We start from the raw sequence: 15874 nt of genomic DNA, 5'->3' as shown, positions 1-15874 counted from the left end.
AAATTGCATTCCTTCCCGTGGTGCAGTTATTAACAACTTTAACTGAATGGGAGCCAATTTTAAGTTTATAAAATTTTGGCTAGCTGCAATTATATATTGCACTTTTAATATTTCAGTTATAAGTGCATTACACAAAGTATAAAAATGTGTGGTATAATATCTTAAAGAAAAGATATACTCTTTGTATTATTTACAAAAAAATTCAGCAAGATGAAAATTAAATACAGGGAAATCATATTTTAATGTGAAATTTAACATTGCATTTCTTCTGAGAGTTTTTTTTTTCTCCCTCTGGTACATGCGATGTTATTGCTAAATCCATGCAGTCGTCCAGATGTTTGTTTGTTATTCTGTATCTGAACATTGATTTTAACAAGATTGTTGTTGAAAATCCTCTTTCACATTTTTAGGTAGATCGAAAGCAGGAATTTATCTTTTTAAAAGTTTAACAGTTCATGATTTTTCTGATCTAGGACTATTCAAATGGCTTTTTGTGATATTCTTTATCTTAATTAGGACGGAAACCAGTTATTTCTATTTCTAGATCAGTAGAATTGTTAACATATTTGCAATCTTTTACCATTTTTCTTAACCACTAGTCTTATGTAATGGGTTTGAAGTGAACGTAGTAGTTGGCCTAATTTTAAATACACTCAAAACATCTAATTTAGAAACTAATTTAAGCTCGATGAGATTTTCCAAATGTTTGTTTCAGTTTTCTTATATTTCACGCTTTAGTTCTCCAGATTTTCAAAGTGGCAAAATGTACATTGCATTATGGTAAAAATGTATATTCCTTATATTTGTGTAATATTTTTACAAAATTAATTCTGATTTAAAATTAATTTAAAATACCCTTAAATTCAAAAACTTTAGTTTCGTTCTCCCCCCCCCTCTCAAGTTTAAGATTTTAGTTATTATGTCTGTAAGAATGACTAAATCATAGAACCAATTATGGTCAATAATTTCTTCATAAGTTTCGTTTCTAGATTTTTAAAATTCTTCTATGAAACTTTTGTAACAGAAGCTAGGATGGAACCCAGGCAGCCAGACAGAATGTCCCTTCCCTGAGTGAAAATTTCTATCATTTCACTGAAAGTGACATTATAATATTTCAGAATAAACCCTCGTAACACTAATAAATGTATGTAGATTTTTTTTTAATGTTTATATAATGCGTGTTTGGTTCTTACAACATTATGAGCTATTATATTACTAATTCTGTATGTGAGCTAAGACAGTTTAATATAGAACATCTGCTTCAAGACTAAAAGTAAAGTATTTGAATTGTGTTTTACCTTTTGTGTGTTTTGAGAGGTACGTTCTAATCTACAATTTATGGAATTTCTCGGTATTGGACATCTCACATAGCTGACAAAATTTCATTCCTATGTTTAGGTTTTATAGTACAATAAGTTGAGCATCCCTACATTAGTATATGACTTTGATTCCTTCGAAAGAAAAAAAGAGTATCTTAGTTTTGTTGAATTTTTGGTCAAAATTTTAGTATATAGGTAATTGCAATAGCTCATTCACGAAATTTTATTTAAATTTTTTGCAACATTTCAAAATGGTATATCATTCAATGGCATTTGATGTGTTTTGGCTTGCTGTATTAAAGCTGGGCTCGAACCCAGGCAGCTAGACAATATGTTCTTTCCCTGAGTGAAATATTGCTATAATTTCATTAAAGTGACGTAATATTACAGGATAATTTCTTGTACATTGGACTAAGCTGTCCTCTCTCATGGATGAGTGTACCTAAGTAAAGAACTTAAAATTAGAAAGGGTTCTTGCGTTAAAATTCTGAATGAAATATTTATTTTATGGTTTATGACTTTTGTTTCCAAGATGTTTTTCGAAATCTGTTTTTAGAATGGTGTTTTTGAGCCCTTTCTAAAAAAAAAAAAAAAAAAAAAAAAGCTATAAAAGTATATACGTATAGCTCTTTTAATGTCAATATATTGCGAGTTTGATTCTTACTCTTTTTTGATCTGTTATGTCACTAATTCTGTGTGTGAATTAAGATAGTTTTATATATAACACCTGCTTCAAAGCTAACAGTAAAGTTTATTTTGTTTATTTATCATTTAAAATTACCTGCTTATTGACTTTCGGTGCCATTTTTGTACCTGCACTAAAATTATTTACTTTTCTCGAAGATAATTTTCCCTTTTATTCTGTGTATCTGTAATAACTGTATATTTTTTTTTTCTTTCATTGTTCATGTTCTACCCATACATTAAAAACCTCTTTCGCTTACTGTACTTCTGTCGTGTAAGGAAAATCATTTGCTTTTCTATCGACTGCAATCATGATTTTAGTAACAATGTAGCACATTGCTGGAATTTAAAACAAAGAAGGCTACTTTCGAAATTTTATATATTAAGAAACAATATTAGATATTTCTCTTTGTGTATAGATATTCTTTAATTTCAAAGTAGTTAAAATCTAATGATTCCTTCCCCCATCCTTGGCCTCTTCTAGTGTAATTTGTCATCATTTTTGTGCACTCTTGGATTGCAGAACATATCATGAAAGAAAAAGAATGGAGAAATAGTGCAGAGCAAAAAGACATCTGTGGCTGGTAATTCTTGTTTTATATTAACTTTATTTTCACTAGAAATGCTTGAATGTTATAATTTGTAGGTCCCTTTTCACATGTTGCTTTATGTTGGAGTTTTACTACTTATTTATTTTACGTGAACGCTTCACATTATGTTTTAATGTTTAGGGTAGCGTCTATGCATTAATTTCTTAGGTTTTGAATTCCATATTGAAATGTCTGAATTGGTTCTTTCTTTATATTGTATTGTAATATTCGAAGTGAGGTTGAACTGTTAATCACACTATAATTATCAGAAGTCTGAGATTTGTTAGAGTTCTGTTGCTTCTTAGTGGTTTCAAAATTACTGCTGTAGTGTAATTTTTTCCCAAGTGGCCTCCTTTCGCATTACGAGGAGGAGGCTAAGCATTTTCCTCTCTGTCTGGCCTAACATTTTCCTTGTCTAACGGGGTCTTCTCTTCCCAACAGGTCAGTGTAATTACTCTGCCTGTGTATAAACCAATTTTGTTTCAGTTTTTTCCGAATTTAGAGTCTGTCTATCAAGTGCTGTTTCTCTTAAAACCATTGAAAGTTAAATGTTGAACAAAAAAGAAATGTAAATAAAAATTTAATGAGTACTCGTAATGAAAGTTAGTGGGGCCAAATTGTCTTCTGTTAAGGCTGCTCAAAATGTGCTTTTTATTAGTTGTTTTAAGCATACTTTATTAAATTTTTCCCTTAATCTGAACTATTTTGGCATATTGGGAAGTTTTATGAACCTATTTGCGAAGATCTATTTAAAATTGATTTCACAAATAAAAATTCGTTTTGAAATCAAATCAGAGATGTTTTATTATTATCGAAGTAAAATTCTGCAGAATAACTTTCCACTTTGTTTTGCAAAGCACTCTGAAAGTTTCTTTTGGACTTCTTTCCGTTCTCTTGGCAAATGCATGAGAGAAATATTTTTTGAGAAAGCTGATGTCTTTTGCTTATAAGAATGATTGATGCAACTGTATGCGTGCCGCTGTAAAGAGCACATGTTTTTTCTTTAATTGGGTAATTCTTCGCTAGAAGATCAGACATTGCTTTTTGTGTTATTTAACAATTTCTTCGTCTTATCTTCAGTTAAAAGCTCTTCTTCATAATGAGCGCTTTTATTATCAAGGGGTTTTATAAGACCCCAATTCTTCTTTTGTAATTTTCTGATTCATTGTTTGACTTCTCTGTCTTCCATATGTGAAAATTCTTCGGCATCGATTGCTTTTGAAATTTGTAAGATTTTTCGGACTTCATTTTCAGTCGATGGAAATTGTTTAAAGTAGCAGAAAATTCTTTCCGGTGTTGATGGATGAATGTTGCACCACGTATGAATGAAATTCTAGCAGTGGACAAATAAAATGGGATCTTTTAAGGTACTGCTGTACGCGAAATCATGCTTTACAAGTCTGCTCTCAGCAAGTACCTGCTGTATTAAAAATGATAGACTACGAAATATGACTTGAAGAATTGTATGAGTTATTTGGAATGCAGATTGGGAGTTTAGTCGTGATATGTAAAAAGTCTATACAGATGACCGGAAATAATAAAAATTTAGATGGGTGTACTATAAAGTATTTTACTCCTGGACCGTGGATTAGTCATAAACAGTACTTGTGTAAAAACAGATTAAAGTATATGAATTCCCTGTTTGAGAAAGGAATTTCTCTATGACAGTATGCAGTCTGTATCATAGCTGGAATAGCGAGGTGTTGTGTCTTCAGGGAAACAAAATCTGTTATTCTGTAATTTTTCCTGAAAATGTGTGTTTAAATTTTGTTACCTAGGTAACCTATTTTTAACTCATTCTATATGAAAATGAAACCAAATACAGACAAAGAAATAAAATTGCATTCCTTCCCTTGGTGCAGTTATTAACAACTTTAACTGAATGGGAGCCAACTTTAAGTTTATAAAATTTTGGCTAGCTGCAATTATATATTGCACTTTTAATATTTCAGTTATAAGTGCATTACACAAAGTATAAAAATGTGTGGTATAATATCTTAAAGAAAAGATATACTCTTTGTATTATTTACAAAAAAATTCAGCAAGATGAAAATTAAATACAGGGAAATCATATTTTAATGTGAAATTTAACATTGCATTTCTTCTGAGAGTTTTTTTTTTTCTCCCCCTGGTACATGCGATGTTATTGCTAAATCCATGCAGTCGTCCAGATGTTTGTTTGTTATTCTGTATCTGAACATTGATTTTAACAAGATTGTTGTTGAAAATCCTCTTTCACATTTTTAGGTAGATCGAAAGCAGGAATTTATCTTTTTAAAAGTTTAACAGTTCATGATTTTTCTGATCTAGGACTATTCAAATGGCTTTTTGTGATATTCTTCATCTTAATTAGGACGGAAACCAGTTATTTCTATTTCTAGATCAATAGAATTGTTAACATATTTGCAATCTTTTACCATTTTTCTTAAACACTAGTCTTATGTAATGGGTTTGAAGTGAACGTAGTAGTTGGCCTAATTTTAAATACACTCAAAACATCTAATTTAGAAACTAATTTAAGCTCGATGAGATTTTCCAAATGTTTGTTTCAGTTTTCTTATATTTCACGCTTTAGTTCTCCAGATTTTCAAAGTGGCAAAATGTACATTGCATTATGGTAAAAATGTATATTCCTTATATTTGTGTAATATTTTTACAAAATTAATTCTGATTTAAAATTAATTTAAAATACCCTTAAATTCAAAAACTTTAGTTTAGTTCTCCCCCCCCCTCAAGTTTAAGATTTTAGTTATTATGTCTGTAAGAATGACTAAATCATAGAACCAATTATGGTCAATAATTTCTTCATAAGTTTCGTTTCTAGATTTTTAAAATTCTTCTATGAAACTTTTGTAACAGAAGCTGGGATGGAACCCAGGCAGCCAGACAGAATGTCCCTTCCCTGAGTGAAAATTTCTATCATTTCACTGAAAGTGACATTATAATATTTCAGAATAAACCCTCGTAACACTAATAAATGTATGTAGATTTTTTTTTAATGTTTATATAATGCGTGTTTGGTTCTTACAACATTTTGAGCTATTATATTACTAATTCTGTATGTGAGCTAAGACAGTTTAATATAGAACATCTGCTTCAAGACTAAAAGTAAAGTATTTGAATTGTGTTTTACCTTTCGTGTGTTTTGAGAGGTACGTTCTAATCTACAATTTATGGAATTTCTCGGTATTGGACATCTCACATAGCTGACAAAATTTCATTCCTATGTTTAGGTTTTATAGTACAATAAGTTGAGCATCCCTACATTAGTATATGACTTTGATTCCTTCGAAAGAAAAAAAGAGTATCTTAGTTTTGTTGAATTTTTGGTCAAAATTTTAGTATATAGGTAATTGCAATAGCTCATTCACGAAATTTTATTTAAATTTTTTGCAACATTTCAAAATGGTATATCATTCAATGGCATTTGATGTGTTTTGGCTTGCTGTATTAAAGCTGGGCTCGAACCCGGGCAGCTAGACAATATGTTCTTTCCCTGAGTGAAATATTGCTATAATTTCATTAAAGTGACGTAATATTTCAGGATAATTTCTTGTACATTGGACTAAGCTGTCCTCTCTCATGGATGAGTGTACCTAAGTAAAGAACTTAAAATTAGAAAGGGTTCTTGCGTTAAAATTCTGAATGAAATATTTATTTTATGGTTTATGACTTTTGTTTCCAAGATGTTTTTCGAAATCTGTGTTTAGAATGGTGTTTTTGAGCCCTTTCTAAAAAAAAAAAAAAAAAAAAAAAAAAGCTATAAAAGTATATATGTATAGCTCTTTTAATGTCAATATATTGCGAGTTTGATTCTTACTCTTTTTTGATCTGTTATGTCACTAATTCTGTGTGTGAATTAAGATAGTTTTATATATAACACCTGCTTCAAAGCTAACAGTAAAGTTTATTTTGTTTATTTATCATTTAAAATTACCTGCTTATTGACTTTCGGTGCCATTTTTGTACCTGCGCTAAAATTATTTACTTTTCTCGAAGATCATTTTCCCTTTTATTCTGTGTATCTGTAATAACTGTATAATTTTTTTTTCTTTCATTGTTCATGTTGTACCCATACATTAAAAACCTCTTTCGCTTACTGTACTTCTGTCGTGTAAGGAAAATCATTTGCTTTTCTATCGACTGCAATCATGATTTTAGTAACAATGTAGCACATTGCTGGAATTTAAAACAAAGAAGGCTACTTTCGAAATTTTATATATTAAGAAACAATATTAGATATTTCTCTTTGTGTATAGATATTCTTTAATTTCAAAGTAGTTAAAATCTAATGATTCCTTCCCCCATCCTTGGCCTCTTCTAGTGTAATTTGTCATCATTTTTGTGCACTCTTGGATTGCAGAACATATCATGAAAGAAAAAGAATGGAGAAATAGTTCAGAGCAAAAAGACATCTGTGGCTGGTAATTCTTGTTTTATATTAACTTTATTTTCACTAGAAATGCTTGAATGTTATAATTTGTAGGTCCCTTTTCACATGTTGCTTTATGTTGGAGTTTTACTACTTATTTATTTTACGTGAACGCTTCACATTATGTTTTAATGTTTAGGGTAGCGTCTATGCATTAATTTCTTAGGTTTTGAATTCCATATTGAAATGTCTGAATTGGTTCTTTCTTTATATTGTATTGTAATATTCGAAGTGAGGTTGAACTGTTAATCACACTATAATTATCAGAAGTCTGAGATTTGTTAGAGTTCTGTTGCTTCTTAGTGGTTTCAAAATTACTGCTGTAGTGTAATTTTTTCCCAAGTGGCCTCCTTTCGCATTACGAGGAGGAGGCTAAGCATTTTCCTCTCTGTCTGGCCTAACATTTTCCTTGTCTAACGGGGTCTTCTCTTCCCAACAGGTCAGTGTAATTACTCTGCCTGTGTATAAACCAATTTTGTTTCAGTTTTTTCCGAATTTAGAGTCTGTCTATCAAGTGCTGTTTCTCTTAAAACCATTGAAAGTTAAATGTTGAACAAAAAAGAAATGTAAATAAAAATTTAATGAGTACTCGTAATGAAAGTTAGTGGGGCCAAATTGTCTTCTGTTAAGGCTGCTCAAAATGTGCTTTTTATTAGTTGTTTTAAGCATACTTTATTAAATTTTTCCCTTAATCTGAACTATTTTGGCATATTGGGAAGTTTTATGAACCTATTTGCGAAGATCTATTTAAAATTGATTTCACAAATAAAAATTCGTTTTGAAATCAAATCAGAGATGTTTTATTATTATCGAAGTAAAATTCTGCAGAATAACTTTCCACTTTGTTTTGCAAAGCACTCTGAAAGTTTCTTTTGGACTTCTTTCCGTTCTCTTGGCAAATGCATGAGAGAAATATTTTTTGAGAAAGCTGATGTCTTTTGCTTATAAGAATGATTGATGCAACTGTATGCGTGCCGCTGTAAAGAGCACATGTTTTTTCTTTAATTGGGTAATTCTTCGCTAGAAGATCAGACATTGCTTTTTGTGTTATTTAACAATTTCTTCGTCTTATCTTCAGTTAAAAGCTCTTCTTCATAATGAGCGCTTTTATTATCAAGGGGTTTTATAAGACCCCAATTCTTCTTTTGTAATTTTCTGATTCATTGTTTGACTTCTCTGTCTTCCATATGTGAAAATTCTTCGGCATCGATTGCTTTTGAAATTTGTAAGATTTTTCGGACTTCATTTTCAGTCGATGGAAATTGTTTAAAGTAGCAGAAAATTCTTTCCGGTGTTGATGGATGAATGTTGCACCACGTATGAATGAAATTCTAGCAGTGGACAAATAAAATGGGATCTTTTAAGGTACTGCTGTACGCGAAATCATGCTTTACAAGTCTGCTCTCAGCAAGTACCTGCTGTATTAAAAATGATAGACTACGAAATATGACTTGAAGAATTGTATGAGTTATTTGGAATGCAGATTGGGAGTTTAGTCGTGATAGGTAAAAAGTCTATACAGATGACCGGAAATAATAAAAATTTAGATGGGTGTACTATAAAGTATTTTACTCCTGGACCGTGGATTAGTCATACACAGTACTTGTGTAAAAACAGATTAAAGTATATGAATTCCCTGTTTGAGAAAGGAATTTCTCTATGACAGTATGCAGTCTGTATCATAGCTGGAATAGCGAGATGTTGTGTCTTCAGGGAAACAAAATCTGTTATTCTGTAATTTTTCCTGAAAATGTGTGTTTAAATTTTGTTACCTAGGTAACCTATTTTTAACTCATTCTATATGAAAATGAAACCAAATACAGACAAAGAAATAAAATTGCATTCCTTCCCTTGGTGCAGTTATTAACAACTTTAACTGAATGGGAGCCAACTTTAAGTTTATAAAATTTTGGCTAGCTGCAATTATATATTGCACTTTTAATATTTCAGTTATAAGTGCATTACACAAAGTATAAAAATGTGTGGTATAATATCTTAAAGAAAAGATATACTCTTTGTATTATTTACAAAAAAATTCAGCAAGATGAAAATTAAATACAGGGAAATCATATTTTAATGTGAAATTTAACATTGCATTTCTTCTGAGAGTTTTTTTTTTTTCTCCCTCTGGTACATGCGATGTTATTGCTAAATCCATGCAGTCGTCCAGATGTTTGTTTGTTATTCTGTATCTGAACATTGATTTTAACAAGATTGTTGTTGAAAATCCTCTTTCACATTTTTAGGTAGATCGAAAGCAGGAATTTATCTTTTTAAAAGTTTAACAGTTCATGATTTTTCTGATCTAGGACTATTCAAATGGCTTTTTGTGATATTCTTCATCTTAATTAGGACGGAAACCAGTTATTTCTATTTCTAGATCAGTAGAATTGTTAACATATTTGCAATCTTTTACCATTTTTCTTAAACACTATTTTTATGTAATGGGTTTGAAGTGAACGTAGTAGTTGGCCTAATTTTAAATACACTCAAAACATCTAATTTAGAAACTAATTTAAGCTCGATGAGATTTTCCAAATGTTTGTTTCAGTTTTCTTATATTTCACGCTTTAGTTCTCCAGATTTTCAAAGTGGCCAAATGTATATTGCATTATGGTAAAAATGTATATTCCTTATATTTGTGTAATATTTTTACAAAATTAATTCTGATTTAAAATTAATTTAAAATGCCCTTAAATTCAAAAACTTTAGTTTAGTTGTCCCCCCCCCCCAAGTTTAAGATTTTAGTTATTATGTCTGTAAGAATGACTAAATCATAGAACCAATAATGGACAATAATTTCTTCATAAGTTTCGTTTCTAGATTTTTAAAATTCTTCTATGAAACTTTTGTAACAGAAGCTGGGATGGAACCCAGGCAGCCAGACAGAATGTCCCTTCCCTGAGTGAAAATTTCTATAATTTCACTGAAAGTGACATTATAATATTTCAGAATAAACCCTCGTAACACTAATAAATGTATGTAGATTTTTTTTTAATGTTTATATAATGCGTGTTTGGTTCTTACAACATTTTGAGCTATTATATTACTAATTCTGTATGTGAGCTAAGACAGTTTAATATAGAACATCTGCTTCAAGACTAAAAGTAAAGTATTTGAATTGTGTTTTACCTTTCGTGTGTTTTGAGAGGTACGTTCTAATCTACAATTTATGGAATTTCTCGGTATTGGACATCTCACATAGCTGACAAAATTTCATTCCTATGTTTAGGTTTTATAGTACAATAAGTTGAGCATCCCTACATTAGTATATGACTTTGATTCCTTCGAAAGAAAAAAAGAGTATCTCAGTTTTGTTGAATTTTTGGTCAAAATTTTAGTATATACAGGGTTGCCACGCTACCTGGAAAACCGGGACAACCGGGAAAAGTCAGGGAATTCGAAAATTGACCAAAAAATTCAGGGAAAAGTCAGGGAATTTAAGTATTTTTGTCAAAATCTGGAAAAGTCAGGGAAGTTCATACAATGATCCCGCCAAAAAAAGCGATTTTTGCGCCGACGTCGGAAGAGATAACTTTTTTGGCGAATTGCCTATCACGTGAGTGTCTGCTGGCATAGAGCCAATTTTCGCAGCTCCAGTTTGATTGCCTTTTAGAAAGGCAAAGCAAGCAAGTTTCCCGCAACTTTTGGTTTCGAGTATTCTAGAGAATCGCATGTGCAGTGCATGAACTAAAGAAAGTACCTGTTCTCGTATAAAACAAAATGGGTTGAATCTTAGTATACGGTACCATGGAGGTTAGAATCAAAGAATATGGTGGTGTTGGTGTATTGAGGATACGGCAAAGCACACTAGGGCTATCTGCCTAAGGGGAGAGATGCCTTTCGTGGAGGACTTTCTAAGGGAAACTGGCTCGTATACACGTTACACATGGGGAAAACCACGAAAATGCCCATGCAACCAGCCCGTTCGCGGGATTCGAACCTCGGACCGAACTACCAGTGTTCAGCGATTTTACCGCTCGGCCGCTGGTGGGCTCAAAGAATATGTATTGTAAAGAAGGAAAACCTCTCTGCAACAGACGTGGCTCCGTTCCATCATAGAGAGAAACAGCTGTGCATGTGTGATATATCTGCCGCCAAAGCTGGAAACCGGTGTCGAAGTTCGAAGGTCACGTTATCAAGAGTTCATTAAATGAATATCCTTTAAAATTTCTTTAACCACTTGTGCTAAAAAGACGTGCCACGCACGTGGAGATGTTTTTGTCTCAAACTGCGAGCGACGTGAACACCACGTCGATAAGCATTTATCGCAAAAATGAAAATAACATGGTGCACACGTCGCCTAACAACGAGATTGTTTATTTCTCGAGTTACAGCTCTGGATAGCACTCGCAGATGCGGAGCGGCTTAAATGAGACATTTTACCACTTGCTATATTGTAGCGCACGGCACAAGAAAATATTTTTTGGCGCAAGTAAATTAATTCATAGGTTAGTAATTTTCAGGGGGGGGGAACTACGAAAATCCGTTTTTCCTAACATCCTATGATAAAACGTTTCTTCTTGGATTTTTCGCAATAATTTAAAAACTGATTTTCGTAGCTTTCTTTTTGTCAAAGAACGTTTCTTCTTAACACGTTTCTCAATTTCCGGTACACATCGCGGAGAGGGAAATTCTGGCCGCCAGGTTCCGTCGCCAAATCCCTTGGCAAATTTTCCCTCCGCATTCTAGCGGCGTAATAGCATTTTACTTGTATGGAAAATTTTCTTCTTCACATAGACCAAAGAATTAGAGATTATTTGCATAGACGTTTTTTGGTTAAAATAATTTCCATGTATGGATTTGGCGACATGATGATGCGCAGTAAACGGGTCATTTTGGTCTTGGCGACAATTTTCAAAATCGTGCCAAAGCCTTACCGTATACTAGAATTTTACCTCAAAATCTTTTAAAACTTTTCTTTTTAATAAATACCTTGCCATTTTGCAGTAAAATAAAAAATAGTAATCTGTCATCTAGGCTAACCATGTAATATAACTATATTCGCTAAAATATCGTTGACTATTCTAATTCAATTTTTAAGTAATTATCTTTATTTTTGTTATTCGTATAACTTAATGATGCTTCTTCCCTCTAAATTTATTAATTATTAGCAAATAATATTTCTAAATTTCAGGAAATTTTCTCTGGCATAATCTTGAAATTAATTCTAGCAGTATGATGACATACCATCACGAAATTTAATGCACATATTTTTTTTCTTATGTATGCTGCGAACTAAATATAAAATACCTCAATTTATTAAAATAGATTTCTTTGTTTCGTTTAGCTGCAGAATGTTTGCAAAAAAAGCCTTATTTTATTCCAGATTGGGAAGATTCTAATCTCAATCTTCAATGGAGAAAACAACAACTATTATAATTTATATTTGTGTTTTCAAGTGTTAAGGTGCTTTTTAAGAACATACCTCACACAAATTAAATTTACCTAAAATCTAACCTAACTATTTAGCATTGCGTTGTGATTTATAAGGACCAGATTAGCCTCGTGTTGAACTCGTGATGATCATGAGTAATAATTAAATAAAACATACATTTGTTATCCAATGTATATATCTTAAATTTTATTAAGTTTCTTAAGTGGAAAAGTAAACAAAATTATCAAACAAAGTATACCAAGAATAATTAAGAATAAATGTCCTCTGGGATTTATTGAATAATTAAGTGAATTTGCTACACAATACAAGTAATACCATAATTTACCTCTTAGCGTAGTCAACGTACATTACGCGGATAGACTGGAATTTTCTTGAAACGCACCTGGAAAACCTGGAAAAGTCAGGGAATTTCATTCTCCTGTTTGAGTGGCAACCCTGTATATAGGTAATTGCATTAGCTCATTCACGAAATTTTATTTAAATTTTTTGCAACATTTCAAAATGGTATATCATTCAATGGCATTTGATGTGTTTTGGCTTGCTGTATTAAAGCGGGGCTCGATCCCGGGCAGCTACACAATATGTTCTTTCCCTGAGTGAAATATTGCTATAATTTCATTAAAGTGACGTGGTAATATTACAGGATAATTTCTTGTACATTGGACTAAGCTGTCCTCTCTCATGGATGAATGTACCTAAGTAAAGAACTTAAAATTAGAAAGGGTCCTTGCGTTAAAATTCTGAATGAAATATTTATTTTACGGTTTATGACTTTTGTTTCCAAGATGTTTTTCGAAATCTGTTTTTAGAATGGTGTTTTTGAGCCCTTTCTAAAAAAAAAAAAAAAAAAAAAAAAAAAAAGCTATAAAAGTATATACGTATAGCTCTTTTAATGTCAATATATTGCGAGTTTGATTCTTACTCTTTTTTGATCTGTTATGTCACTAATTCTGTGTGTGAATTAAGATAGTTTTATATATAACACCTGCTTCAAAGCTAACAGAGTAAAGTTTATTTTGTTTGTCATTTAAAATTACCTGCTTATTGACTTTCGGTGCCATTATTGTACCTGCGCTAAAATTATTTACTTTTCTCGAAGATCATTTTCAATTTTATTCGGTGTATCTGTAATAACTGTATAATTTTTTTTTTTCTTTCATTGTTCATGTTGTACCCATACAATAAAAACCTCTTTCGCTTACTGTACTTCTGTCGTATAAGGAAAATCATTTGCTTTTCTATCGACTGCAATCATGATTTTAGTAACAATGTAGCACATTGCTGGAATTTAAAAAAGAGAAGGCTACTTTCGAAGTTTTATATATTAAGAAACAATATTAGATATTTCTCTTTGTGTATAGATATTCTTTAATTTCAAAGTAGTTAAAATCTAATGATTCCTTCCCCCATCCTTGGCCTCTTCTAGTGTAATTTGTCATCATTTTTGTGCACTCTTGGATTGCAGAACATATCATGAAAGAAAAAGAATGGAGAAATAGTGCAGAGCAAAAAGACATCTGTGGCTGGTAATTCTTGTTTTATATTCACTTTATTTTCACTAGAAATGCTTGAATGTTATAATTTGTAGGTCCCTTTTCACATGTTGCTTTATATTGGAGTTTTACTACTTATTTATTTTACGTGAACGCTTCACATTATGTTTGAATGTTTAGGGTAGCGTCTATGCATTAATTTCTTAGGTTTTGAATTCCATATTGAAGTGTCTGAATTGGTTCTTTCTTTATATTGTATTGTAATATTCGAACTGAGGTTGAACTGTTAATCACACTATAATTATCAGAAGTCTGAGATTTGTTAGAGTTCTGGTGCTTCTTAGTGGTTTCAAAATTACTGCTGTAGTGTAATTTTTTCCCAAGTGGCCTCCTTTCGCATTACGAGGAGGAGGCTAATCATTTTCCTCTCTGTCTGGCCTAATAATTTCCTTGTCTAACGGGGTCTTCTCTTCCCAACAGGTCAGTGTAATTACTCTGCCTGTGTATAAACCAATTTTGTTTCAGTTTTTTCCGAATTTAGAGTCTGTCTATCAAGTGCTGTTTCTCTTAAAACCATTGAAAGTTAAATGTTGAACAAAAAAGAAATGTAAATAAAAATTTAATGAGTACTCGTAATGAAAGTTAGTGGGGCTAAATTGTCTTCTGTTAAGGCTGCTCAAAATGTGCTTTTTATTAGTTGTTTTAAGCATACTTTATTAAATTTTTCCCTTAATCTGAACTATTTTGGCATATTGGGAAGTTTTATGAACCTATTTGCGAAGATCTATTTAAAATTGATTTCACAAATAAAAATTCGTTTTGAAATCAAATCAGAGATGTTTTGTTATTATCGAAGTAAAATTCTGCAGAATAACTTTCCACTTTGTTTTGCAAAGCACTCTGAAAGTTTCTTTTGGACTTCTTTCCGTTCTCTTGGCAAATGCATGACAGAAATATTTTTTGAGAAAGCTGATGTCTTTTGCTTATAAGAATGATTGATGCAACTGTATGCGTGCCGCTGTAAAGAGCACATGTTTTTTCTTTAATTGGGTAATTCTTCGCTAGAAGATCAGACATTGCTTTTTGTGTTATTTAACAATTTCTTCGTCTTATCTTCAGTTAAAAGCTCTTCTTCATAATGAGCGCTTTTATTATCAAGGGGTTTTATAAGACCCCAATTCTTCTTTTGTAATTTTCTGATTCATTGTTTGACTTCTCTGTCTTCCATATGTGAAAATTCTTCGGCATCGATTGCTTTTGAAATTTGTAAGATTTTTCGGACTTCATTTTCAGTCGATGGAAATTGTTTAAAGTAGCAGAAAATTCTTTCCGGTGTTGATGGATGAATGTTGCACCACGTATGAATGAAATTCTAGCAGTGGACAAATAAAATGGGATCTTTTAAGGTACTGCTATACGCGAAATCATGCTTTAAAAGTCTGCGCTCAGCAAGTACCTGCCGTATTAAAAATGATAGACTACGAAATCTGACTTGAAGAATTGTATGAGTTATTTGGAATGCAGATTGGGAGTTTAGTCGTGATAGGTAAACAGTCTATACAGATGACCGGAAATAATAAAAATTTAGATGGGTGTGCTATAAAGTTATAAAGTATTTTACTCCTGGACCATGGATTAGTTATAAACAGTACTTGTGTAAAAACAGATTAAAGTATATGAATTCCCTGTTTAAGAAAGGAATTTCTCTATGACAGTATGCAGTCTGTATCATAGCTGGAATAGCGAGGTGTTGTGTCTTGAGGGAAACAAAATCTGTTATTCTGTAATTTTTCCTGAAAATGTGTGTTTAAATTTTGTTACCTAGGTAACCTATTTTTAACTCTTTCTATAGGAAAATGAAACCAAATACAGACAAAGAAATAAAATTGCATTCCTTCCCTTGGTGCAGTTATGCGCAATTTTAACTTAATGGGAGCCAATTTTAAGTTTATAAAATT

The sequence above is a fragment of the Stegodyphus dumicola genome, chromosome X1 (assembly GCF_044657685.1).
Source record: "Stegodyphus dumicola isolate Sdum_Otavi_A_Nest chromosome X1, ASM4465768v1".
NCBI lineage: Eukaryota > Metazoa > Arthropoda > Arachnida > Araneae > Eresidae > Stegodyphus > Stegodyphus dumicola.
Note: the sequence above shows the minus strand (reverse complement) of the source record.